We start from the raw sequence: 25,836 nt of genomic DNA, 5'->3' as shown, positions 1-25,836 counted from the left end.
TGGGAGCCAAAACCAGGAGTGGGTGATAAATGCAGAATTGGTGCACTTGTTTCTATTATACCTTTTCTCTGATTGTTCCTCACCTGGTTTTGGCTCCCACGCCGAGAAAAAATACTGACCGAATACTGATAATGGAGTCGTGGCCTAAGAGTTAAAATACAAGACAGTACATTTACCTCCACTATGTGGATCCATCCTACAAACAGGATAATGAAAAAATACCATCTAGCCAGGCTTCACTATAGTACTGAATAATAGTGTTTGGTATTTTAACCCCAGTGTGACCATAGCTTGTGTATTATCATTGACTCATGGTCTGCAGAAACATTATTAATCCACTAGTGTTACAATAATATAGTATAGATTGCTGTTATGATGGTTTATACAGTAGTGTGAAGAACTAACTTTACACCTCGGAAGGTATGCTGCTTATGATCTGAGCTTTCTCACTAATTACCTTCTGAAAGGCTGTCTAAATCCAGAGGATGGCTATTTCTATTAATCCGCATGACACAGCAAATACAGCACATAAGGTAACTAATATGCTCCAATATTAATAAAATGAAGACTTTCATCAGCACATACTGTAGTATATTGTATATTGAGAATTAAAGGAAACCTGACAGCAGGATTTACCACTAGGCAGTATTAAAGGAAACCTGTCATGTGAAAAAGTGCTATTAACCTGCAGATATGGTGTTAATCTGCACAATAATAGAGTTTTGACACTGTGCGGCCACCACTCTAAGAGCCCTACTGCCGAGAGGAAATAAATGTCAATTTCTCCTGGCAGGCTCGGTCTTTCAGTCATAGGGGTGACAGCGGCACGGTTTCCGTCATCGCTCTGTGCATAGAGAGTGGCGGCTGTAACGGCACCACTGACACTGACGGACAGTCGGCCCTATATATAATGTATGTATATATATATATATATTGTGGTGCAGCGGCATGGCTGTGGTGATCCAGTGTGTGTGTTTTGCTGAACATGTACCTTTCCCTCAGGTGACTGGTCACATGACTGTGACATAGCTCAGGTCCTGTATGCACAGAATGTCTGTCTGATCACATGACTGTGACATCAGCAAGGTCCTGTCTGTGTTGTGTTGTGTAAGGCATGAAGCCTGCTCCGGCGTGAAAGGCATGAGGCCTGTTCCCGTGCGGACACCATGTGTGAGTGAGAGGCCTGGTGAAGCCTGGTGGACTCCTGGAAGGTGAAGCCTGGATCCTTGAGAGTGTGAGCGATGCCAGTAAGCCTCGGAGTGCCAGAGGCTTGAAAGATAAGCGTCCTGGAGGGCAGAGCCTGGATCTGAGAGTGTGAGAGATGCCAGTGGCCTTGGACGGTATAAGGGCTGGAGACCACGTGTGGTAAAGCCTTAGAGCCACAGTGGTGGCGGACCAAAGCGGACTGAAGCAGCTACAACCCGGGCAAAGGTAAAACACTCCTTGATGTGGACATTGATTTGGACATTGATATAAGTGACTTTGCTGGGGGGGGGGGTTGTAACTGGGGCCAAGAGGGCCGGTCTGCATTGTGAAAGACTCCTGGATGTTATATGTGTAATATGCCGGTGAGCCACTAAGATGGACTGTGAGATCAGCAGTTTATGAAGTTAATAAACTGCTGGATTATGAAATACCGGGAAAACGTGGCTGGTGTGTTTTAAATTGACGCAGCGAAGCGAGTATCCCCCAGGATGATGACTAGCGCTGCCTTACATGTGGTTCGAGAGTGCGGGCAACTGCAGTCTGGTTGCTAGGGGCAACTGCAGTCTGGTTGCTAGGGGCAACTGCAGTCTGGTTGCTAGGGGCAACTGCAGTCTGGTTGCTAGGGGCAACTGCAGTCTGGTTGCTAGGGGCAACTGCAGTCTGGTTGCTAGGGGCAACTGCAGTCCGGTTGCTAGGGGCAACTACACAGGACGACGAGTGTGGATAAAGCATCTTGCGGCGGGGTTGCGAAGATTGTCGTCGCGCTCAAATCCGGTTGTTTGCTGCAACTCAGCTTGGTTGCGAAGATTGTCGTCGCACTCAAATCCGGTTGTTTGCTGCAACTCGGCGGGGTTGCGAAGATTGTCGTCGCATTCAAATTCGGTTGTTTGCTGCAACTCGGCGGGGTTGCGAAGATTGACGTCGCACTCAAATCCTGTTTTGCGGTGGCTCGGCGGGGCCACGAAAATTTTTCGGGGAGAGCGGTGAAGTTCAAGTGTGAACAGTGTACCGTGATGGCTGTGAGCAAAGCAGCAGATGTGACTGGAGCTATTGAGCGTTTGAAGGGCCAGTTGGGAGCGGAGCAGGTATTTGAGAAACTCTTACAGGACATGGTGCAGGAACCGCAGGAGCTGTGGGCACCATATAGAATGGCGGCAGTGGACCAGTCTATGAACTCTCTGGGGGTGCCAGTGTTGTCCCAGAGTGCCCGGGGAGGTGGTAAGAGATGTTGTGAACTGAGTCCTAAGACTGTCGCTGATGTTTTTTGTAAAAATTCCCTTACAGATGTGGTTGTTAAAAAGGGGCGGATTTTCACAAGAGTGTGGAGTGTAGAAAACTGGAAATTGTTGCTGATGGTGAGTTGGTACCTCCTAGAAATGACAATTTGACCGTTGAGAACGGGGTGACTCCAGTGGAGGGGGTTGACGCCAAGGTGGGAGGTGACCTGTTAGTCCACAACATCATGGGGAGTGACACAGACCCCGTAGCTGACGGTGACACTACGGAAGTAGAAGGAGAGGTCAGTCAGGAGGGGATAGATGAGGTGAGAAAGTCAACCTCGCGTCGACGGCGCAAGGGCCATAAAAAGGTTGCTCCGGTGGTCTTGGCTAAAAGTGAAAATAAAGAAAATGTAATGGTGTGTGCCATTGTTTCAAGTGTGGATCCTCTTTTAGAAGAAGAGGAGGTGACGTTGCCAGTAGCAACCTCCGATACAGAAGAGGAGGTGAATGAGGAAGTTAACCAATGGAAGGAAATGTTACTGGAAATTAAGGAGGACCTCTGCAAACTCAAGGAGGAGGTTGTGCAGTTGAAGCTTGAGAAGGAGACGCGGCAGGATGGGGTTTCTGGACGTGATCAGGAACTAGAACGACTGCGCGCACAGTTCAACCAGGAAATGTGTGACTCCAAGAAGGAGTGTGGTGCACTCAGTAAGAAACTCCAACAGATTAAAAGAGCCTATGAGGATCTCCTCAGGGGTAAAGGAAAACTAGAGGATGATAAGGCGGATGCAGAGCACATGCGCCAAGTGGTTGAGACCACTCTGCAGGAGACCCTTGAGGAGAATGATGATCTCCGTAGAAAGACTCTAGGTCTGGAAGCTCAGGTGAAGGAGCTACAGGTGTCCTGTGATAATCTCCTGAGGGCAGAGACGTGCCTTAAGGAAAGGCTCAGCAAGATGGAAGCTGAGCGGGAAAAGATGGAGGAGTCCATCGGAGAAGCCACAGGCCAGGGCCAGGAGTTGGTCGCTGGTGATGGGAGGTATGAAGCAGATACCTCCTCGAGTGATGTGAGCTCGGATGATTCGGTGGATGTAGGAGCCGAGATCAAGGAGCTCAAGGAGTTGCTACAAGCCCAGTGGACGCAAGGGAAGCTTGAGAGACTGGCTGTTGAGAGCCGAGTGAGCGCCTTGGAGACAGAGAGGTCTGAGGGAACTCTACTGATGAAGGAGCAGTTGAAGCAGGAAGAGCTTCAGAGATGGGCTGCTGAGAGGCGAGTAGCTGAGCTAGAAGAAGAAGTTTTAGAGCTCAAAGGTCGCCTAGCAAAGTGTCACTCAGTGAACGAGGCCTCCTGGGAGAAGGGAGAAGGCAAACAAGTGACACTCACTCCCGTAGACCATGAGAAGGTGGACCTGAGGAGAGCTAAGAGTATGGTAACGGAAGATAAAAGTGAAATGGAAGTGGTCAGGACGAAAATTCGTGAAGTTGTGGCTGTGAGTCAGCTCAGGGGAAGCATCCAGGGTGAAGAAGCTGGAAGTCAGTTGTCCCTGAAACCTGAGCTGGTTGATCGTCTGGAAACCACTGGTGAGACCGAAACGTCTCGGTACAAGTGCCTCGTAGATGTACCCGAGGACTTGAGGGAAGAATGCACCAGTGAGTCCATGCATGCAGAGTTTAAGAAGGCCGTGGGAGCCTGTAAGGTGTACTTGACCTCAGAGGCTAGACAGCTGGTGGTCCTGTCCATGACCGAAGTCACAGTGAAGAGGGTGGCGATCCTAAGTGACATACATTGGTGATGTATTCGCACGAAGCGGTTTCTCCGGTTGAAGACGGAGCAAGCCGCTAGACAACTGGAGCTGATAAGGAAGGCTCACAGTCTGCGTGAAGAGGTCATCCGGGTGCCTCATGTTCTGGTGAGACAGCTCATTGGGAGAAATGGCCGAGCCATGCAGATGATGGTGAAGAAGTCTGGTGTGGTGAAAGTAAGCAGTCCACGTGATCGTCAGGACTGGATACCGGATGAAGACGGCATGGTATCGTTCTACGCTGTAGGAACGGAGGAAAGTCTTGCAGATATGAGCATGCTGGTGGAGTACCGAGTGACCTACCTGCGAGAGGTGGAACAGTTAAATCTCGCTAGGCTGCGAGTGCATGGACAGCATCATCTGAGTAGCAGAAGGTGGCAGCCATCTAGAGATTGTGAGACCAGACAGAGAAAGGGCCCCCTAAATAGCAGAACAGCTACAGCTGAAGTTAGGGACCTTTCAAGATGTCCTGAGACTAGTGGGTCTGGGTTTAGAGGTAGTGAGACCTCCAGTGACTCAGGTTTGGGTGACCCATACAAACGACCCAATGGAGTGCGGGACAGTACGGAGTCGAACCGGACCTTAAATACCAGAGCATGTGAGTCACACTGCTGTATTGACCGCTGGGAGCGGGGGAGACCTGGCAGGGTTTTGACTGACCGCTGGAAGCAGGGGAGACCTGGCAGGGTTTCGACTGACCGCTGGGAACGGGGGGACCTGACAAGGTTACGACTGACCGCTGGGAGCCGGGGAAGTCTGACAAGTTTACGACCCGGAAATGTGACTTGACGAAGTCGGTGACAATGGCAGATAGTAGGTCCCTGAAGAATGGGCTAATGTCATTGACTAATGTTCCAGGGGCTGTGCAGCGCAATGGTCAAGTTCACGGTCTCTGTGCGAACTGTGGGTTATAGACTGTTTGTGTATATTGGGTGTTCAACCCCACAAGTTTGAACAGAGGGGGGGAATATGTGGTGCAGCGGCATGGCTGTGGTGATCCAGTGTGTGTGTTTTGCTGAACATGTACCTTTCCCTCAGGTGACTGGTCACATGACTGTGACATAGCTCAGGTCCTGTATGCACAGAATGTCTGTCTGATCACATGACTGTGACATCAGCAAGGTCCTGTCTGTGTTGTGTTGTGTAAGGCATAAAGCCTGCTCCGGCGTGAAAGGCATGAAGCCTGTTCCCGTGCGGACACCATTTGTGAGTGAGAGGCCTGGTGAAGCCTGGTGGACTCCTGGAAGGTGAAGCCTGGATCCTTGAGAGTGTGAGAGATGCCAGTAAGCCTCGGAGTGCCAGAGGCTTGAAAGATAAGCGTCCTGGAGGGCAGAGCCTGGATCTGAGAGTGTGAGAGATGCCAGTGGCCTTGGACGGGATAAGGGCTGGAGACCACATGTGGTAAAGCCTTAGAGCCACAGTGGTGGCGGACCAAAGCGGACTGAAGCAGCTACAACCCGGGCAAAGGTAAAACACTCCTTGATGTGGACATTGATTTGGACATTGATATGTGACTTTGCTGGGGGGGGTTGTAACTGGGGCCAAGAGGGCCGGTCTGCATTGTGAAAGACTCCTGGATGTTATATGTGTAATATGCCGGTGAGCCACTAAGATGGACTGTGAGATCAGCAGTTTATGAAGTTAATAAACTGCTGGATTATGAAATACCGGAAAAACGTGGCTGGTGTGTTTTAAATTGACGCAGCGAAGCGAGTATTCCCCAGGATGATGACTAGCGCTGCCTTACAATATATATGTAAATATATACAGGACACACCTTCTCATTTAAAGATTTTTCTGTATTTTCATGGCTATGAAAATTGTACATTCACACTGAAGGCATCAAAACTATGAATTAACACATGTGGAATTATATACTTAACAAAAAAGTGTGAAACAACTGAAAATATGTCTTATATTCTAGGTTCTTCAAAGTAGCCACCTTTTGCTTTGATGACTGCTTTGCACACTCTTGGCATTCTCTTGATGAGCTTCAAGAGGTAGTCACCATAAATGGTTTTCACTTCACAGGTGTGCCCTGTCAGGTTTAATAAGTGGGATTTCTTGCCTTATAAATGGGGTTGGGACCATCAGTTGTGTTGTGCAGAAGTCAGGTGAATACACAGCTGATAGTCCTACTGAATAGACTGTTAGAATTTGTATTATGGCAAGAAAAAAGCTGCTAAGTAAATAAAAACAAGTGGCCATCATTACTTTAAGAAATGAAGGTCAGTCAGTGCGAAAAATTGGGAAAACTTTGAAAGTGTCCCCAAGTGCAGTTGCAAAAACCATCAAGCGCTACAAAGAAACTGGCTCACATGAGAACCGCCCCAGGAAAGGAAGACCAAGAGTCACCTCTGCTTCTGAGGATAAGCTTATCCGAGTCACCAGCCTCAGAAATCGCAGGTTAATAGCAGCTCAGATTAGAGACCAGGTCAATGCCACACAGAGTTCTAGCAGCAGACAAATCTCTTCAACAACTGTTAAGAGGAGACTTTGTGCAGCAGGCCTTCATGGTAAAATAGCTGCTAGGAAACCACTGCTAAGGACAGGCAACAAGCAGAAGAGACTTGTTTGGGCTAAAGAACACAAGGAATGGACGTTAGACCAGTGCAAATCTGTGCTTTGGTCTGATGAGTCCAAATTTGAGATCTTTGGTTCCAACCACCGTGTCTTTGTTCGATGCAGAAAAGGTGAACAGATGGACTCTACATGCCTGGTTCCCACCGTGAAGCATGGAGGAGGAGGTGTGATAGTGTGGGGGTGCTTTGCTGGTGACACTGTTGGGGATTTATTCAAAATTGAAGGCATACTGAACCAGCATGGCTACCACAGCATCTTGCAGCGGCATGCTATTCCATCCGGTTTGCGTTTAGTTGGACCATCATTTATTTTTCAACAGGACAATACACACCCCCAGGCTGTGTAAGGGCTATTTGACCAAGGGGGTGAGTGATGGGGTGCAATACCAGATGACCTGGCCTCCACAGTCACCTGACTTGAACCCAATCGAGACGGTTTGGGGTGAGCTGGACCGCAGAGTGAAGGCAAAAGGGCCAACAAGTGCTAAGCATCTCTGGGAACTCCTTCAAGATTGTTGGAAGACCATTTCCGGTGACTACCTCTTGAAGCTCATCAAGAGAATTCCAAGAGTGTGCAAAGCAGTCATCAAAGCAAAAGGTGGCTACTTTGAAGAACCTAGACTATAAGACATATTTTCAGTTGTTTCACACTTTTTTGTTAAGTATATAATTCCACATGTGTTAATTCATAGTTTTGATGCCTTCAGTGTGAATGTACAATTTTCACAGTCATGAAAATACAGAAAAATCTTTAAATGAGAAGGTGTGTCCAAACTTTTGGTCTGTACTATATATATATATATATATATATATATATATATATATATACACATCACATAAGAGACACTGAGACTATTATATATACATCATATAGGAGACACTGAGACTGCAGTCTACACATCACATAGAATACACTGAGACTGCTGTGTACATCATATAGGATACACTGAGACAGCTGAATATATCATGTAGGATACACTGAGAGTGCTGAATACATTACATAGGGTACACTGAGACTGCTGTGTACATCATATAGGATACACTGAGACAGCTGAATATATCATGTAGGATACACTGAGACTGCTGAATATATCATGTAGGATACACTGAGACTGCTGTAAATACAACACATAGGATACACTGAGACTGCTGTACACATCACATAAAAGACACTGAGGTTGATGTACAAATCACATAGGATACATTGAGCCTGCTGTTATAATAACATAGGATACACTGAGACTGCTGTATATATATCACAAAGGATACACCAAGACTGTTTTATGCATCACATAAGATACACTGAGACTTTTCTGTATAATACATCTCATAGGGTATTAACACATTTAATACAAAAACCTAATTTAAAAACAGGTCATTTTCTGATAACACATTCCCTTTAACTATAAATGGGGATGGAATTTACTAAGTTGCTGAAGGGTTCATTTGCATTGTGGTTGTTTTTGCAAATGGGAAACGGGTTTTTCCAGCACAGTCAAACAATTGTAACTACATTATAGTAGTGAAGAACGCATTATACAAACAAAATGATGACATCTCTGCCACTGATTATACAGTACTTCATTTGCAACTTCATGTTTTTATATAATTGTGGTTATAATTGTATTAAAAAAAACTAACATAACCCCCTTAATGCATATGGACATACCAGTATGTTTGTGGTGGGTTCCGCATGTGTGTAAGTTAGTAAGCTCAGGCACTGTGTTTTAGAGCTGATACCTTCCTAGAACATCAGGGACCTATGCTAGCTACGATCACTGCTATTAAACAATGTTGATGCTGCTGTCAATCACTGACAGCAACTTTAAATGGAGCGATCTCCAAACGTGAATGTGGGATTCCAATAGGTTAACATGGTAGCTGAGGGCCTGCTTAAGGCACCCATGACTGCAATCCTGGTGCTTATTGATACTCCACAGGCAAGGTTTCATTGGAGACCATTATTTGTACAACATACAGCAATATTTTAGTATTGCAGTATATAGGACAAGTGATCAAAGGATTGTAGGTGTTCAAGCCCTCTAAGGGGACTAAAAAAAAAAAAAATGAAAATAAATCACCCCTTTCTCCCAGTTTAATAATAATAATAATAATAATAAAGAAATACAAAAATCAAATAAAACATATCTGATATCGCTGTGTCCAAAAAAGTTTGAGCAACGAAAATATAAAAGTAATTAACCTGCGGTATATGGTAAATGCCATAAAAAGGGAAAAAGAAAAACCAAAATAGCAAAAACTTATCAGGGCCTCATTCAGACATTCGTGTTTTATCTGAGTTTTTCACGGTTAGAACATGTTCCCATTAGGCCACTTTCACATGTTCAGTATTTGGTCAGTATTTTACATCAGTATTTGTAAGCCAAAACCAGGAGTGGAACAATCAGAGGAAAAGTATAATAGAAACATATATGCCACTTCTGTATTTATCACCCATGCCTGGTTTTGGCTTACAAATACTGATGTAAAACACTGAAAGTATGAATGTGTGAACGTTGCCTTAAAGGAAATCTGTCACCCCCTGGGTAATATCAGACCGCTACTATGGGCATACAGGTTATAGAAAAATAAAAACCTATACATACCTGTATGGCCCATGGTAGAGGTCTGATTGCAGAGAAAAGTAGTTTTATCTATTTGGTTTTCAACGGGCTTGGCGTCCGGGGGATGCCAAGCAATGCCCGCCTATCTGATTATTATGTTACATGTAGAAGTAACATAAGCACATGAGACAGGAAGTGTTGTGCTCCAGAAGCAACCAGCAACTAGAGAGGTTAACACAGTCACAAGAGAAGGGGGGTGTTTTTAGCAGAACCCCAGGGGGATTGTGGGATAAGTTGTTTACTGTCTGTCTGGAGCCGAAGAGAAAGGTGGTGTGTGTGTTCTGTATCTCACAGAAGCTCCCCTGCAAGTGAAAAGGATTCAAGTCAGGAGTGAAGCTAAGCACATGTCAGGTAGAGTTCCTGAACTAGCAGTGCAGAGTATTGTCAGGCAGAAAGATAAGGACTGGAAGAAATGGTGTCACAGGGATCATCTTCCTCAGCAAACCCACCATCCCCTCCATCTCACTGTGCTGTAAAGAATGCTGTGTTCATTAATGTGCCTTTCCATTAGAACTGTGCTGTCCTGTACTACTGGGAAGACTGTGAACTGCTGTGCTGCTAAGGAAACTGTACTGTTCTTCACTGGAGCCTGCTGCTCATAAGACTTAACTTGCACTGGCTGTGCGGCTTCTTATTAAATGCTACTGTTCTACCGTTTATGAGGACTCTTGTCAAGTGTGTCTGGTCAGCTAGTGAAACAACCTACGTGTCTGTGCCTGAGGGTCAACCCCCCTGTCTGCCTGAGAGAAGCTGTAGCACATGGTCTATGGTCTCCCTGAGTAACGGTTCCCCCAAGATTCCAAAGAATTCATGTAACCTGTCTCGCTCCTATCTGAACCTAGCGGTGTGCGTGTAACAACTATTCCCCTAAATCGCCGCCTATCAGCCTAGTTACCATTTTCCCTCACCCGCATGTCACAGGTCCCTGTGACGTGCGCTTTCTTTCCTCACCTCCCGGCTCATGTGCAAAGCGTGGCTCTTATAGACCGCGCTTTGTTTCCTCCCAGCCGGATTTGTATGAGCACAGTGCCGCAGTGCTCTATTGCGCAGGCGCCGGGGAGTCACTGTGACTTCCGCTCCATTGACTAACAAGAAGGTTTTCTGCGACACTGTGCTCATACAAAACCGGCCGGGAGGAAACAAAGCGCGGCCTATAAGAGCCGCGCTTTGCGCATGTGCCGGAAGGTGAGGAAGGAAAGCGCACGGCTGTGACATGCAGGGGAGGGAGGGAAAATGGTAACTAGGCTGATAGGCAGCGATTTATGGGAATAATAATCAGATAGGAGGGCATTGCTTGGCATCCTCCGGACGCCAAGCCCGTTGAAAGCCAAAAAGATAAAACTACTTTTCTCTGCAATCAGACCTCTACTGTGGGCCATACAGGTATGTATAGATTTTCTTTTCTATACCCTGTATGCCCATAGTAGAGGTCTGATAACTCCAAAGTGGTGACAGATTCCCTTTAACCCCTTAATAACATCTGACGTACTAATACGCGTCTGTGCCCTGGGACTTAAGAGCCAGACCCGTATTAGTACGTCATCGCTATCGCGCGCGCACACAGGCTGTGCGGGCGCGATCGCCGCCGGGTGTCAGCTGATTGTCACAGCTGACACCCGGTACTATGTGCAGGGAGCGGTCCTGCACCGCTCCCAGCACATTAACCCCCGCGATGCTGCGATCAAAGTCGATCGAAGTTGATCGCGGCATTGCGGGGGCAAGGGGAGGTGATCGGCGATACTCACCTCCTCTTCCGGCTTCCAGCGCAGTCTGCAAAGGCTTCCGGGGTGTTGCCATGACGACCCGATGTCGTCATGACAACATCCGGGTCACCAGAGAGCAGGAAGATTGCTTGGACATGTGCAGTGCATCTCCAAGCAATCTTCACACTGTACTCTTCTGACAGCCTTCATGGCATAGGGATGGTGCTCCATTCCTGTGCCATGCAGGCGATCAGAAAAAAAAAAGTGAAAGTCCCAGAGTGGGACAAAGTAATAAAGTGTATAAACTGTGTGAAAGTGGAAAAAAAAAAAAAATGTGCAAAAATATTATAAAAAAATAAAAAAAATAATACACCAAAAATAAAAATATAATGTACCCATCAATAAATATTATTATAAAAAAAATTTAAAAAAAACAATAAAAGTACACATATTTGGTATCGCCGCGTCCGGAACAGCCTGACCTATAAAACTGTCCCACTAGTTAACCCCTTCAGTGAACACGGTAAAAAAAAAAAAAAAACGAAGCAAAAAACAATGCTTTATCACCATACCGCCAAACAAAAAATGTCATCTCGTCCCGCAAAAAACAAGTTGCCATACAGCTCCATCAGCCGAAAAATAAAAAAGTTATAGCTCTCAGAATAAAGCGATACTAAAAAATATTTTTTTCTATAAAATAGCTTTTATTGTGTATAAGCGCCAAAACATAGAAAAATGATACAAATGTGGTACCGCTGTAAACGTACTGACCCGAAGAATAAAGCTACCTCATCAATTTTACCACACGCGCAACAGAATAAAAAAAAACAAAAAAAAACAATTCCTGAATTGTTGGTTTTTGTTTATTCTGCCTCCCAAAAATCGGAATAGAAAGCGATCAAAAAATGTCACGTGCCTGAAAATGGCACCAAAACAACGTCAAGTCATCCCGCAAAAAACGAGCCACGTCACATGACTGTCTGCCAAAATCTGGAAAAATTATAGCTCTCAAAATATGGCTATGCAAAAACTAGATTTTACAAAAAATGCGTCTTTTAGTGTGTGACAGCTGTCAGTCATAAAAACCCCATATGATTCTGGCATTGCTGTTATCACACCGACCCGAAGAATAAAGTCGTCTAATCACTTATACCGCACAAGGAACGGCGTCAAAAATAAACTCTTGGGTTAGGATTGGGCTAGGGTTAGGGCTGGGTTTGGGGCTAGGGTTGTGCTGGGGCTAGGGTTGTGCTGGGGCTAGGGTTGTGCTAGGGTTAGGGCTGGGGTTGGGATTTTTTTCAAAAGTAAGAAAAAAAGATGACGATATGGCGACTAGTGTTGAGAGCAAGTGCTCGCTACTTGAGTTTGCATCGGGTGCTCTGGTATGCATTGAGTATCGTGGGTATTTGAGTGACATGCTCGAGTCTCTGCCCCATATGCTTCGCGGCCAAAAAACTTTACGGGGATTGCCTGCCATGCACGAGCGATCCCCGCATGTTTTTTTTGGGTGTCTAATAACCGTGAAACATGCGGAGCAGGGACTCGAGCATGTCACTCGAGCACACGCTGTACATGGTGCATACCTGAGTACCCGATGCAAACTCAAGTAGCGAGCACTTGCGCTCAAGAATAATGACAACTTATTCAATATGATGACCTAATGTAAACAAATAATGTGCCGTACCTCTGGGTTCAAAATGTTCACTATACACCTTAATAAAATCCTTGAAGGGTATAGTTTCCAAAATGGGGACACTTGTGGGGGAGCTCCACTGTTTAGGCACATCACGGGCTCTCCAAACGCGACATGGTGTCCGCTAACAAATTGAATGGAAAATCGGCTCAAATTGTTAGCGGACGCCATGTTGGGTTTGGAGAGCCCCTGTGTGCCCAAACATTGGAGCTCCCCCACAAGTGACCCCATTTTGGAAACTAGACCCCCCCAAGGCACCTATCTAGATGCATAGTGAGCAGTTGGAACACCCAGGTGCTTCACAAATTGATTCATAAAAATGAAAAAGTGTTTTTTTTTTCACTTTTTCATTGTTACGAATCAATTTGTGAAGCACCTGGGGGTTCCAAGTGCTCACTATGCATCTAGATAGGTGCCTTGGGGGGTCTAGTTTCCAAAATGGGGTCACTTGTGGGGGAGCTCCAATGTTTGGGCACACAGCGGCTCTCCAAACGCAACATGGTGTCGCTAACAATTTGAGCCAATTTTGCGTTAAATTTGTTAGCGGACACCATGTTGCATTTAGAGAGCCGCTGTGTGCCCAAATATTGGAGCTCCCCCACAAGTGACCCCATTTTGGAAACTAGACCACCCAAGGCACCTATCTAGATGCATAGTGAGCAGTTGGAACACCCAGGTGCTTCACAAATTGATTCATAAAAATGAAAAAGTGTTTTTTTTTTCACTTTTTCATTTTTACGAATCAATTTGTGAAGCACCTGGGGGTTCCAAGTGCTCACTATGCATCTAGAAAGGTGCCTTGGGGGGTCTAGTTTCCAAAATGGGGTCACTTGTGGGGGAGCTCCAATGTTTGGGCACACAGGGACTCTCTAAATGCAACATGGTGTCCTCTAACAAATTTAACGGAAAATCGGTTCAAATTGTTAGCGACACCATGTTGCGTTTGGAGAGCCGCTGTGTGCCCAAACATTGGAGCTCCCCCACAAGTGACCCCATTTTGGAAACTAGACCCCCCAAGGCACCTATCTAGATGCATTGTGAGCACTTGGAACCCTCAGGTGCTTCACAAATTGATTCATAAAAATGAAAAAGTGTTTTTTTTTTTCACTTTTTCATTGTTACGAATCAATTTGTGAAGCACCTGGGGGTTCCAAGTGCTCACTATGCATCTAGAAAGGTGCCTTGGGGGGTCTAGTTTCCAAAATGCGGTCACTTGTGGGGGAGCTCCAAAGTTTGGGCACACATGGGCTCTCCAAACACAACATGGCGTCCGCTAATTATTCAAGCAAATTTTACAATCAAAAAGTCAAATGGCGCTCCTTCCCTTCCGAGCCCTGCCGTGCGCCCAAACAGTGTTTTTTCCCCAAATATTGGGTATCTGCGTGCCCAGGGGAAATTGCACAACAAATTTTGGGGTCCATTTTTTCTTGTTACCCCTGTGAAAATAAAAAAAATTGGGTCTAAAGTAACATTTTTGTGAAAAAAGTTAAATGTTCATTTTTTTCTTCCACATTCAAAAAATTCCTGTGAAGCACCTGAAGGGTTAATAAAGTTCTTGAATGTGGTTTTGAGCACCTTGAGGGGTGCAGTTTTTAGAATGGTGTCACTTTTGGGTATTTTCTGTCATAAAGACCTCTCAAAGTGACTTCAAATGTGATGTGGTCCCTAAAAAAATGGTTTTGTAAATTTTGTTGGAAAAATGAGAAATCGCTGGTCAACTTTTAACCCTTATAGCTCCCTAACAAAAAAAAATTTTGGTTCCAAAATTGTGCTGATGTAAAGTAGACATGTGGGAAATGTTATTTATTAACTCTTTTGTGTGACATATAGCTCTGATTTCAGGGCTTAAAAATTCAAATTTTGAAAATTGCAAAATTTTCAAAATTTTTGCCAAATTTCCATTTTTTTCACAAATAAACGCAAGTGATATCGAAGAAATTTTTCCACAATCATGAAGTACAATATGTCACGAAAAAACAATCTCAGAATCAGGGGGATCCGTTGAAGCGTTCCAGAGTAATTACCTCATAAAGTGACAGTGGTCAGAATTGTAAAAATTGGCCTGGTCATTAACGTGCAAACCACCCACGGGGCTTAAGGGGTTAAAGTGTATGCTGCTATTCACATATCCTTTTTTTTTCGTCAGCACGGATGAAAAGTGCCAATGCAAGTTTATGGGTCCGTGAAAATCGCGGACAGCACATGGATGGCATCAGTGTACAATCCATGTGCTGTCCGTGATTAACATTGCAATGAATAGGAGCTTTACAATTTATTTATTTATCCCTACGTGAAAACCACTGATAACACACTGACCAAACACCGATGACACTCCAACCATTGTTTTGTGTACGTGAAATGAGGCCTAGAAACATCAAATGTTAGGGTATCAGAAAAAATCTTTAAAAAAATTTTTAACCACTAGAATAATAAAGCAAAAATATAGAAGTTTGGTATCTCCGTTATTGCACTGACCTTGAAGAATCATGTTGCAAGGTGATTTTTACAGCACAATAAATGCCATAAAAACAATACCCAAAAAACAATGGCAGAATTGCATATTTTTACCATTTTATCCCTCTTGGAATTTTGTTTCCCATTTTTCCAGCTTATTTATCTGGTGAAGTGATTGGTATTATCTAAAACACAACTTGTTCCACAAAAACACAAGCCCTCATAAAGCTATGCCAGCGAAAAAATAAAAATGATAATTCTCTTGGAAGGAGTGGAGGAAAACAATTGCCTTGTCCTTAAAGGGAAGGTGCAGCAATTTTTATTTTTGTATTAGTAATTATTGATTATATAATCAATTATTTTTAATACTAAATTAAATTCTCTTTTAACTATTTTTTTAAATTATTTTTTTATTCAGCAACTGAGGCTGCCATCTGCATTTGCTGGTGTGTAACGACAGTTACACACCTCAAATATGGCAGCCACTGTACATAGGACTCTGCAGTCGGTCTCCAACCCCATCTCCTGCATTGAGGCTGCCTTAGCTGTGACCTGGAAGACCCACTGGGCTGTCCAAGTCACAGCTATGGGAGGAGATCGGCGCCATTTTTTTTAAACCCACAGCTATGCTTTGAGCTCCAGTTTCCCCCTGTCACTGGGGATGATATCATAGGAGAGTGGGGGCCTCCTCCTCCAGTGCAGTCTCCATATCAGAAAGCGGCGTTATGCAGAAGCAATAAGAGTAGCCTCGTACAATTCTGTCGTAATTTTCGTCACTTTTGTGTTGTAAATTATGATGACTGTTGGCTGCACTCTATCACACCCCTCCCCGCAAAACTCTGCCCACTCTTCAAAATGCTGGTGGTGCTGAGACTTGTGTACATGCTGGAAAAGTCGAATCCTATCAAACTGAACAATCAGCGCTGTGTGTGATTTTTTTATATTACAAAAAGAGATAAGAAAAATGCAAGTTTTGTTAATCAGAAAAAAATGAATTTTGCAGAATTTTTCTGCCCTATAGAAATACATAAAAAAATTCATGTAAAAAAATGAATGTATAATTTTTTATGTTTACTCCATTAAAAACTTGAGCAATAACCCCCCAAAAATTAAAAAGCCATTAAATAATTACTTTTATAAAGCTGGTTTAATATAGAAGTTCATTTTTATTCATTTTAACCCGGGCGCCTCACTGCAGTGACTCCATTCCTGTAATGAGATGACTAGATGGGAGTCTGAGGAGCTCATGGAATCTCCTCCATTCTGGTCCTGTCAGTGCTGAGCCGTCTACATTGGAGCTGCTCCTGTGAGGACCTCACTCCAGCAATTCCAGTACTCACCTCAGCACTGGAGGATCTCACCGGAGCCTTATTACAGCCACTCCATTCTAGACACCTCACTAGAGCTCTATCTAGAGTGGAGCTGATGGAAGGAGGCCCTCACAATACTCCAATCTAGACGCAACCGTGATAGGTGGTGAGTATTGGCGGAGGTGAGCAGTGTTCACAGCCTCACATTAGTAGAACAACACCAGGCTGCTGATCACTGCTCTCCGCCACCATGTTCAGAGCACAGCAGAGTAATCATCACGCTGCTGTGCTCTGATCACTGACTCCGCTCTGCTATATCAGTGTAAGTCTCTGCAGGAGCCTTATACTGAGATAACAGACCATGTATCTAATGTCCATCATGCATGATATGTCCCAAAGATGTGTATCTAATGCACATCACATTATGTAGCACCCCGAGGGCTCGGCTGCTACAGGGGTATTGCACCTCGAGCCAGAGGTGTGGTATTCCACTCCCGGGTAAGGATGGAGCGTGGACCAGGACTCGGTAGGCTGCATGCACCACACACACCCCATTTCCGAGGGACAGCTCAACGGTGCTCCCACTAGACAGAAGTGCAGGCACGACAGAACATGTCCCTGGCTGGAGTGGGAAGGGGAAGGAAAACCCAGTGGTGTAGGAGCAGATAGGGGTGGGTCTCTGGGCATAGGTAGGAGCCCATTGGTTGCTAGTCACCTGGGCTCACACATAGAGGGAGGTATATAAGGTGGGCACATCTTAGAAGTCAGACAGTCAGGAGGAGAAGAGAGAAGGAGTTCAGCCCGAGAGGGCTGACAGGGAGCTGTGGCTCAGTCTGGGCCCAGCTCCACGAGGCAGGCCTGGAGTGGAGGCCAGAAACAGCAGAGAGAACGGAAACAGAAAGGAACAGAAAGGAAAGAAGGAAAGGAACATTAAGAGAGGCCCAGAGACACGAGAGAAGAAGGAACCCCACAGGCCCAGGAGATTGCGGGTGACGGGTTGGCAGAACAGGGTACCGGATCCCAAATTGATGGAGGCGACTAATCCTCAGCCAAAGACCGGTGGTCGTGACTATATCTCGGTGCGACCCCTCACTACACCTACCAGGAAGGCACACCACATAGGGCCAGGGACGCTGAGATCAGCATACCAAGAGAAGGCCCGAGGCAGCCGGACAAACGTAGAGTCACTGGTAGGGCACGGCCAGAGAGAGGGAAGAGAAGGGAGCCCTGTGCTACTCTCTGGAATTGCCTGGGAGTTGGTCGAGCCCCTTGCCTGGTGGACGCAGCACGGCTTGGGCAGTCACCGCCGGTACCGAGGTGACTAGGACCAGTAAAGAACTGTGAGTAAAGCATTGGAAACTGCAACCACACGTCTCTGTGCTTCTTCGCCGCACCAGCACTATCAGTGCTGGGACGCTCGTGCACCATCACTACCATCATCTGCACTAACTGCCCTGAGGCTATACTTCTCCCGTGGGGAGTCATCCCATACTTGGCTGCGCATACAACATCAGCCTCAGTGGTCTGCATCGCAGTGGCGGTCCCCACTGACCGCAATCCACGGGTGGCGTAGTCGGACAACTAATCTAAAACCCTTCTAATACTACTAAGACTGCCACTGATTTGACCACCCTGGGCACGGACCGGGTCGCCGCCACACGGAGACTACAACCCCCAGCATCCCACAAGAGGCCCGGTTCCGGGTTCCCACGCGGCCCAGGGGGCGAGTCAATTACATCACTGCTTCCATAGAAGTGGACAGAGCAGGGTCACAGATTACACCACAGCTTCCATAGAACTGGACAGAGCGGGATCACACATTACACCACAGCTCCCATAGAAGTTAATGGACCAGGGTCACACATTACACTACTACTCCCATAGAAGTGGATGGAGCGGTGGGGGATCACACATTACACTACTGCTACCATAGAAGTGGACAAAGCGGTGTCACACATTACATCAATGTTCTCCTAGAAGTGGACAGAGCAGGGTCACATATTACACCACTGCTCCCATAGAAGCGGAGGATAGAGCAGGGTCACACATTACACCACTGCTCCCATAGAAGTAATCGGAGCGGTGTCACACATTACACCACTGCTCCCATAGAAGTAGACAGAGCGGGGTCGAACATTACACCACTGCTTCCATAGAAGTGGAAGGAGCAGGGTCACACATTACACCACTGCTCCCAAAGAAGTGGATGGAGCAGTGTCACACATTACACCACTGCTCTCATAGAAGTAGACAGAGCGGGGTCTAACATTACAATACATTACATATACTGCTCCCATACCGCTCCGTCCACTTCTATAGGAAAAGCGGTGTAATGCGTGACCCTGCTTTGTCCACTTCTAAGGGAGCAGTGGTGTAATGTGTGACCCTGCTCTGTCTACTTCTATGGGAAAAGTAATGTAGTGGATGGAGTGGGGTCACACATTACATATATTAGATACTGCATATCTAATCCCATCCTTGTGATACACTCTGTTGAGCTCAATGTCTAATCCCATCATGTGATAAACAACACTTAGCCCTGTATCTAATCCCAGTGTGTGTTACACTAAGGGTATCTAATCGCAGCACGTGAGCACGTGATACACTCCTCGTATCTAACCCCAGCTTATGATAGAATTGGTGCTGTCAGCCATCCTCAGTGACACTGTACTTGTCAGTATCACTTTGCAGTCACCAACAATATGGCTCTTCCCTTTGATCCTAAACTTCATCCTTTCTTATCCTTTTGCAAACAAGGGACTACCTCTTGAAGCTCATCAAGAGAATGCCAAGAGTGTGCAAAGCAGTCATCAAAGCAAAAGGTGGCTACTTTGAAGAACCTCGAATATAAGACATATTTTCAGTTGTTTCACACTTTTTTGTTAAGTATATAATTCCACATGTGTTAATTCATAGTTTTGATGCCTTCAGTGTGAATGTACAATTTTCATAGTCATGAAAATACAGAAAAATCTTTAAATGAGAAGGTGTGTCCAAACTTTTGGTCTGTACTGTACATATAGTTGTTTTTATACTTTACTGCATTTTTCATAAACATATTTTGTAGAGCGCTATATCTATTTTACTTCTGCCGATGTAGCTTCTTGAGGATTTCTTCTTTATAATATGCAAATGATGAAAAAATGGAAACTAAATTTTCAAAGCATATCTATTTAGTCAGTATTGAGCATGAGCGCCACGTCAGGGGCGGACACAGACTGTAGTGGGCCCCTGTGCAAGAAATTTTTTGGGGCCCCCCCCCCTGCGCTTCATAAGGCAACAAAGTTATGTAAACATAACCCCCCCATGTGCAGCTCTCATCCCCCCAATGTGCAGCTCACCCCCCCGATGCATCTCTCACCCCCCCCCGTGCATCTCTCACCCCCCATGTGCATCTCTCACCCCCCCCATATGTGCATCACTCATCCCCCCCCATGTGCATCTCTCATCCCCCCCCCATGTGCATCTCTCATCCCCCCCATGTGCATCTCTCATCCCCCCCCCCATGTGCATCTCTCATCCCCCCCCATGTGCATCTCTCATCCCCCCCACGTGCACCTCTCTCATCCCCCCCACCCCATGTGCATCTTTTATCATCCCCCCCCCCACGTGCACCTCTCTCATCCCCCTCCCCCCACATGTGCACCTCTCTCATCCCCCTCCCCCCACATGTGCACCTCTCTCATCCCCCCCACCCCATGTGCATCTTTTATCATCTCCCCCCCCCCATGTGCATCTCTTATAACACTAACACACACACACACACACACACACACACCTCCCATTCCCCCACTCCTAGTAAATTGTATTTTGAAAAAAACAAAACTTGTAAAACTTACCCCCATGCGATCCCTGCAGAATCCTGGCGCTCGTCCAAATCGCTAACACCAGGTTCTCCTGACTTCCGGCCATGTGACGGCGCCGTCACATGACCGGAAATCAGGGGAATCATGAAGGTGCTGCCGCAGGAGCGCAGCGCTGAGATGTCCCGGACCCGTGAGGAGAGAGAATCACAAGAGGGGGCCCCTACCGGCTGGGCCCCACACTGGAGTCAGGGCGTCTGCCCTGATGGCGGCCCTGCTGGAGGCTGGAGGGGCCCCCTCTCCCTCGGGGCCCCCGTTCAATGAACCGGCTGCACGGGCGGTAGTTCCGCCCCTGCGCCACGTGCAGAAATACAGTACATGCTTACACGCCTTGGCTGCTATCAGTGAAGTTATTAAAAGGAATCTGTCAGAAGGTTTTTGCTACCTCATCTGAGAGCAGCGTGATGTAGGGAAAGAGAAGCTGACTCCAACGATGTATCGCTTAGATCACTGGGTGCAGCCGTTCTGATACAATCAGAGCTTTTAGGTTTAGCAATGCACATGTCCGGAAGTTCAGAAGAGGCTTCCGGTCATGTGTAGTGCACTTCTGAAGCCGAGAAGCGTACACCTGGCTTCAGAGATGCAGTGACGCTGCTGGAATAAGTGGCGCGCATGCATGAGATTTGCACGAGTGGCGTCATCGCTGCTCATGCAAATTATGTTATCGTGCCCACCGGGGCGTGATAACATGGAAAGAGGGCTGACTAGTCTGGGACAACTAATGCCCCATCGACTAGTCAAAGCACTCATTAACTTAGGAAATGTGGACATTTATTTAACTGAACTACGTTATACAGGGCTGGTTAGGCAGGGAATTTACTCATACATAGGAGAATGCTGCTGGGTTGGAGGGCATGTGCGACCTGACAGGTTACCTTTAAGCACTGCCACACTGTCTTATAGTTAGAGCAAACTTATCAGATACAGTAAATCAGGCACAGGCATCCTCGAGGCATCTATGCATAAACATGGTTTACAAAGAAGCTGGGAACCAAGTGGACAGTCATTTTGTTAGTTCACTGACGAGTTTTGCTTGACCAGCAGGTCTTTCCCTATTTCTGTATAGGGAGAAACCTGTCAATCAAGCCGAGCTGGGCTGCCCAGATTACTGTTTTTGCTGTTCCTAACTCCTTTTTTCAACTATGTATTTTCTGAAATGCTGCAGTATTTAAGCGTAAGGACAGAGACAGACTGCTGTATTTCTCGTGCGAGGATCGCATCATAACCCTCGTACTGGCTGCTCTCCTGACCAGAGCTTGACAGCTGCATAGAAATACATCATGCTGTCAGGCTCAGGTCAGGAGAGGTGCACGAGTTATACGGCAGTCTCTGTCCTAATTTTAAATGCATGCAATGACAGAACCAGTCTCTGGCAGTTTCCATTTCAGGGCACATTCACACATTCAGTATTTGGTCAGTATTTTACATCAGTAAAGTAAAACCCAGGAGTGGGTGATAAATACAGAAGTGGTGACGTGTTTCTATTACACTTTTCCTCTGATTGTTCCACTCCTGGTTTTGGCTTACAAATACTGATATAAAATACTGACCAAATACTTAAAGTGTGAATGTTGCGTAATAGGAAAATGCTGACAGGACAATACACTAGAATACGAGTTAAAGTCTCCTAATGAGCAAAAAAAAAATGTATTCCCCTTTTCCCATTTAGCAAATCTAAACAAAGATATTTAGTATTGTAGCATCTATAATCATCAGAATTATTAAGATATGACATTACTTGTTGCTTCAAAAACATTTACTAACAGTGACTAATATTAGCAGCCTTTTTTTATAAACTTCTATAACACGTTAAGGCTGTGTGCCCACTATGCGTTTTTTACGCGTTTCCGCAGCGGCAATTCTGCTGCAGAAACGCTTAAAAAATGCTTGGTAGAAGGTCTGCCATGTTCCCCAATGATAATCCATATGTGCTGTGCACATGCTGCAGAAATTTCCGCTGCGGATTATCATTGCAGAAAAATCCGCAGCACTACCAATTATTTTGTGGAATTGCGGCATTTTTGCCACCATTGACTTGCATTGAATCGCATAATATCCGCATCACTACATGTGCACATGCAGATATCATGCGGTTCAATGTGCGGATGGTACCCGGGTTGTCGGCGGTCACGTGACCCGTCACATGACTAAATGACATCATGGAAGGTCCTTTTAGACCACCGCTAGACGCCGGGGACACCGGACGGATCCGATAAGGACACCGGGGGTCATCAGAAGGTAATGTGGCGCCCCTGAGGGTTCGACCGCCACAGGGATGCTGCACTTCTCTAATGGAGTGTAGTGTTCCTCCTCTGAGGTAAGAACAGCGTGATGGTCGGGACCCAACCCTTACATCCAACACCACATTTCTCCACCAGAGGGGGATAGTATGCCCTAGGTGCTGCCCTCCTGGTTACAGGGAGACTGGGGAACCAAGAGTTAGGGGAACCAGTTAGTGGGTGAGCGTGGAGGACTCACAACTTAGTGACACTTTAAAATTCATATTTAATAAAAAGCCATCTTGGTTCTTGGTCTTTGTTAGTCAAGTTTACTGGCTGCCATGTACTGTGATCTCCTACTCTGAAAGTGGATCCTGTGTGGACCTGCAGCGGATGGGGACACAGCCCTCGTACCTTGGCCTTGGGTCGAGGGGCAGGTTGCAGACGAGGAATGTCTCAACCCGGTCAAGGACCACGACCAAGAAGGCCCGGAGCTTAAGAGTGTAGCTCCACGGCAAATGGATCCCAGGGAGGATGCAGACGGAGCGGTGTACGCCACCTGTCCTCACCACCTGATATATTCAGAGGGAGTCCGGCTGCAAGAGGGGTACCGGCCCCCGACACCGGACCATGCTACTCTATGTCCTGGTTGGGAAAGCCCGGTAGGCCTCGAGGATCCCACCGGGTATCGGAAGGAGCGGAGCTGACACCCGTGCCCTTGTTCTGACAGGAGTTCAGAGGGAGATCTGGCCTATCTACACACACAGACAGGAAAGGATACAGTCTGTAGTTCAGGAACACTCTGGTGAGGGGTCCCGATCGAACGCTGGACTTGCTCGGAGGTAGTCGGATCCCCGTCCCCGGTGACCGCAGGACCCCGCGGGGAGCAGGGAGTCGCCTTCCTACTGCCATCTCTAATGTGAGTAAAGCCTTGGAAGTTCACCCCTATGGCCTCCGGACTGTTTATTCTGCGCTACACCGCACGACGCGGCACCCGTTCTCCTCTACTACTACCCCCTCCATCCTGTCTCTCTGCCCTGAGGCCTTGCTCCGCCTATGGGGAGTAGTAACAACGCCGGCTGCCCTAACACCAGGCCTCAGTGGACTGCAACAGCGCTGGTGGGCCTTCACCAGGTACCACAGGTGGCGTAGTCAGAATCAGCCACTCAACCCGGATAAGCCCACACCATCCTTTTAATGTGACGGCCCTGAGCACGGGTCGGGTCCGGGCCATGGCTGCACCCCATCTCTCAATCACCAGGACCCGACTCTGAGTCCCCCATCTCCCAGGGTAAAGAAAAAAAGGGTTTTCGAGTAGAGGCGTCACAGTAAGTATAATATTTATTTTTTATTTTTAACCATTCTTTTACGGTCACACTATATAAATCCATGCCGGTCTCTTCCGCAGCTGCTGCACTGTGACGTCTCAGGTCAGAGGGAGCGGTGATTTCTTTGCACCGCGCTCTCTCCTGAGCCGTCACAGGCAGCGCAAAACGGGAAGACACCGGCACGGGTGAGGGGTCTGGAGCAGCAGCAGTAGGTGAGAAGTGAGGTGAGTATTTGATTTTTTTTTTATATATATGTATGGAGGCATGGGGCATTATATGGTCGGAGGGGACAAGTGACATCCTGCATGGGGCATTATATGGGGGGAGAGGTGACATCCTGCATGGGGCATTATATGGGGGGGAGAGGTGACATCCTGCATGGGGCATTATATGGGGGGGAGGTGACATCCTGCATGGGGCATTATGTGGGGGCCAGTATTCTGTATGGAGCGTTATAAGGGGGCCAGTATCCTCTATGGAGTGTTAGATGGGGGCCAGTATCCTGTATGGAGTATTATATGGGGACCAGTATCCTGTATGGAGCGTTATGTGGGGACCAGTATCCTGTATGGAGTGTTATATGGGGACCAGTATCCTGCATGAAGCGTTATATGGGGACCAGTATCCTGTATGGAGCGTTATATGGGGACCAGTATCCTGCATGAAGCGTTATATGGGGACCAGTATCCTGTATGGAGTGTTATATGGGGACCAGTATCCTGTATGGAGCATTATATGGGGACCAGTATCATGTATGGAGCATTATATGGGGACCAGTATTCTGCACGGAGCAATATATGGGGCCCATAATACTGTATGGAGGACTATATTGTCCGGTCAGCACTGTGCGCTGCGAGGATTCGCCTGTTTCTGAGCTATTGTGGAATTTACAATAGATATCGCTCATGTCATGTAAGAAGTGAAATCTTTGGCATTGTAATATATATATATATATATATATATATATATATATATATATAATATATATATATATTTCTCTGCGGTATGTGTGTATCTTGAATCGTGGTATGTGTTAAAGGGGCCCACTGAAACTCTTTAGCCTGGGGCCCACAAAAACCTGGAGTCCGCCATGAGTCACACACATCCACGTGACATCACTATCCTCAATAGTTGTGTTACATACATATCAGCATTACCGCTGTAGCCCATGATTGGCTGCAGCTTTGTTGTATATCTATGGCACATCACCAAATGCAGGAAAAGTAAAAACCTTAGGGCTCACTGGATAATGGAGAGTGGGAGACATAAAAGACAAGTAACCTGTTTTTTAATTTTAGAACTTTTACTAAGTTACATTTTTAAAATAATCAGACAGATCTCCCAAAGTAGAATACAACCCTTTTTATACTCAGGTCTTTCCCTTGTCCTGTGTTTCCTCATCTTTTAGTGCTACATTAATTTCTTCTGTTGCACATCACTATAATAAAACCTAGGCAACAAGCTTGACATAGGGCACATCAAGCGTGACAGCAGTGGTTGTGCTTCGATGCACTTGGCACGACTGCTGTCTCCAATATGTTGTTTACTTCACTTTCTTCTTTGACTGAAAAGAGCATTTAATAAGGTGATTTTGAGATTAAATGTAGTAAGCAGAAGACAATTGGAACTTGTTGAAAGGTGCTCCATGAGACAAAGGTGAGAAAGCTACCTAATCACGTTGGACACATGCCTGTTCACATTATGTGTGCGCAGTTCACAAACCTTCCTCAATCCCAAATTCATTTTATAATTGCCAACAAATCAACCATCCACAGAGAGAAAGGAGAGATTAACCACACATTGACATACATCAGTATCTTCTGAAATTATCA

General features: G+C 46.2%; 1 protein-coding gene across 7 annotated transcripts in view; it reads left to right on the top strand.

Moving 5' to 3' along the window:
* Window positions 1-25,836, top strand: part of CDKL2 (cyclin dependent kinase like 2) — a 97,267-nt gene that overhangs the window by 26,989 nt on the left and 44,442 nt on the right. Inside the window, exon 1 of one of the 7 annotated variants that reach the window (XR_012247241.1) lies at window positions 1,462-5,695. The exons of the other annotated variants lie outside the window; for them this stretch is intronic. The gene's annotated coding sequence lies outside the window, so the exon portion shown is untranslated. Of the gene's footprint in view, window positions 1-1,461; window positions 5,696-25,836 lie in introns of those variants that run through there. 7 annotated transcript variants of the gene reach the window in all.

This window comes from Phyllobates terribilis, unplaced genomic scaffold, assembly GCF_046119375.1.
Source record: "Phyllobates terribilis strain yellow unplaced genomic scaffold, ASM4611937v1 Scaffold_1__5_contigs__length_1240528914, whole genome shotgun sequence".
Taxonomy (NCBI): domain Eukaryota; kingdom Metazoa; phylum Chordata; class Amphibia; order Anura; family Dendrobatidae; genus Phyllobates; species Phyllobates terribilis.
Note: the sequence above shows the minus strand (reverse complement) of the source record. Positions and strands in the feature narration are given on the sequence as shown.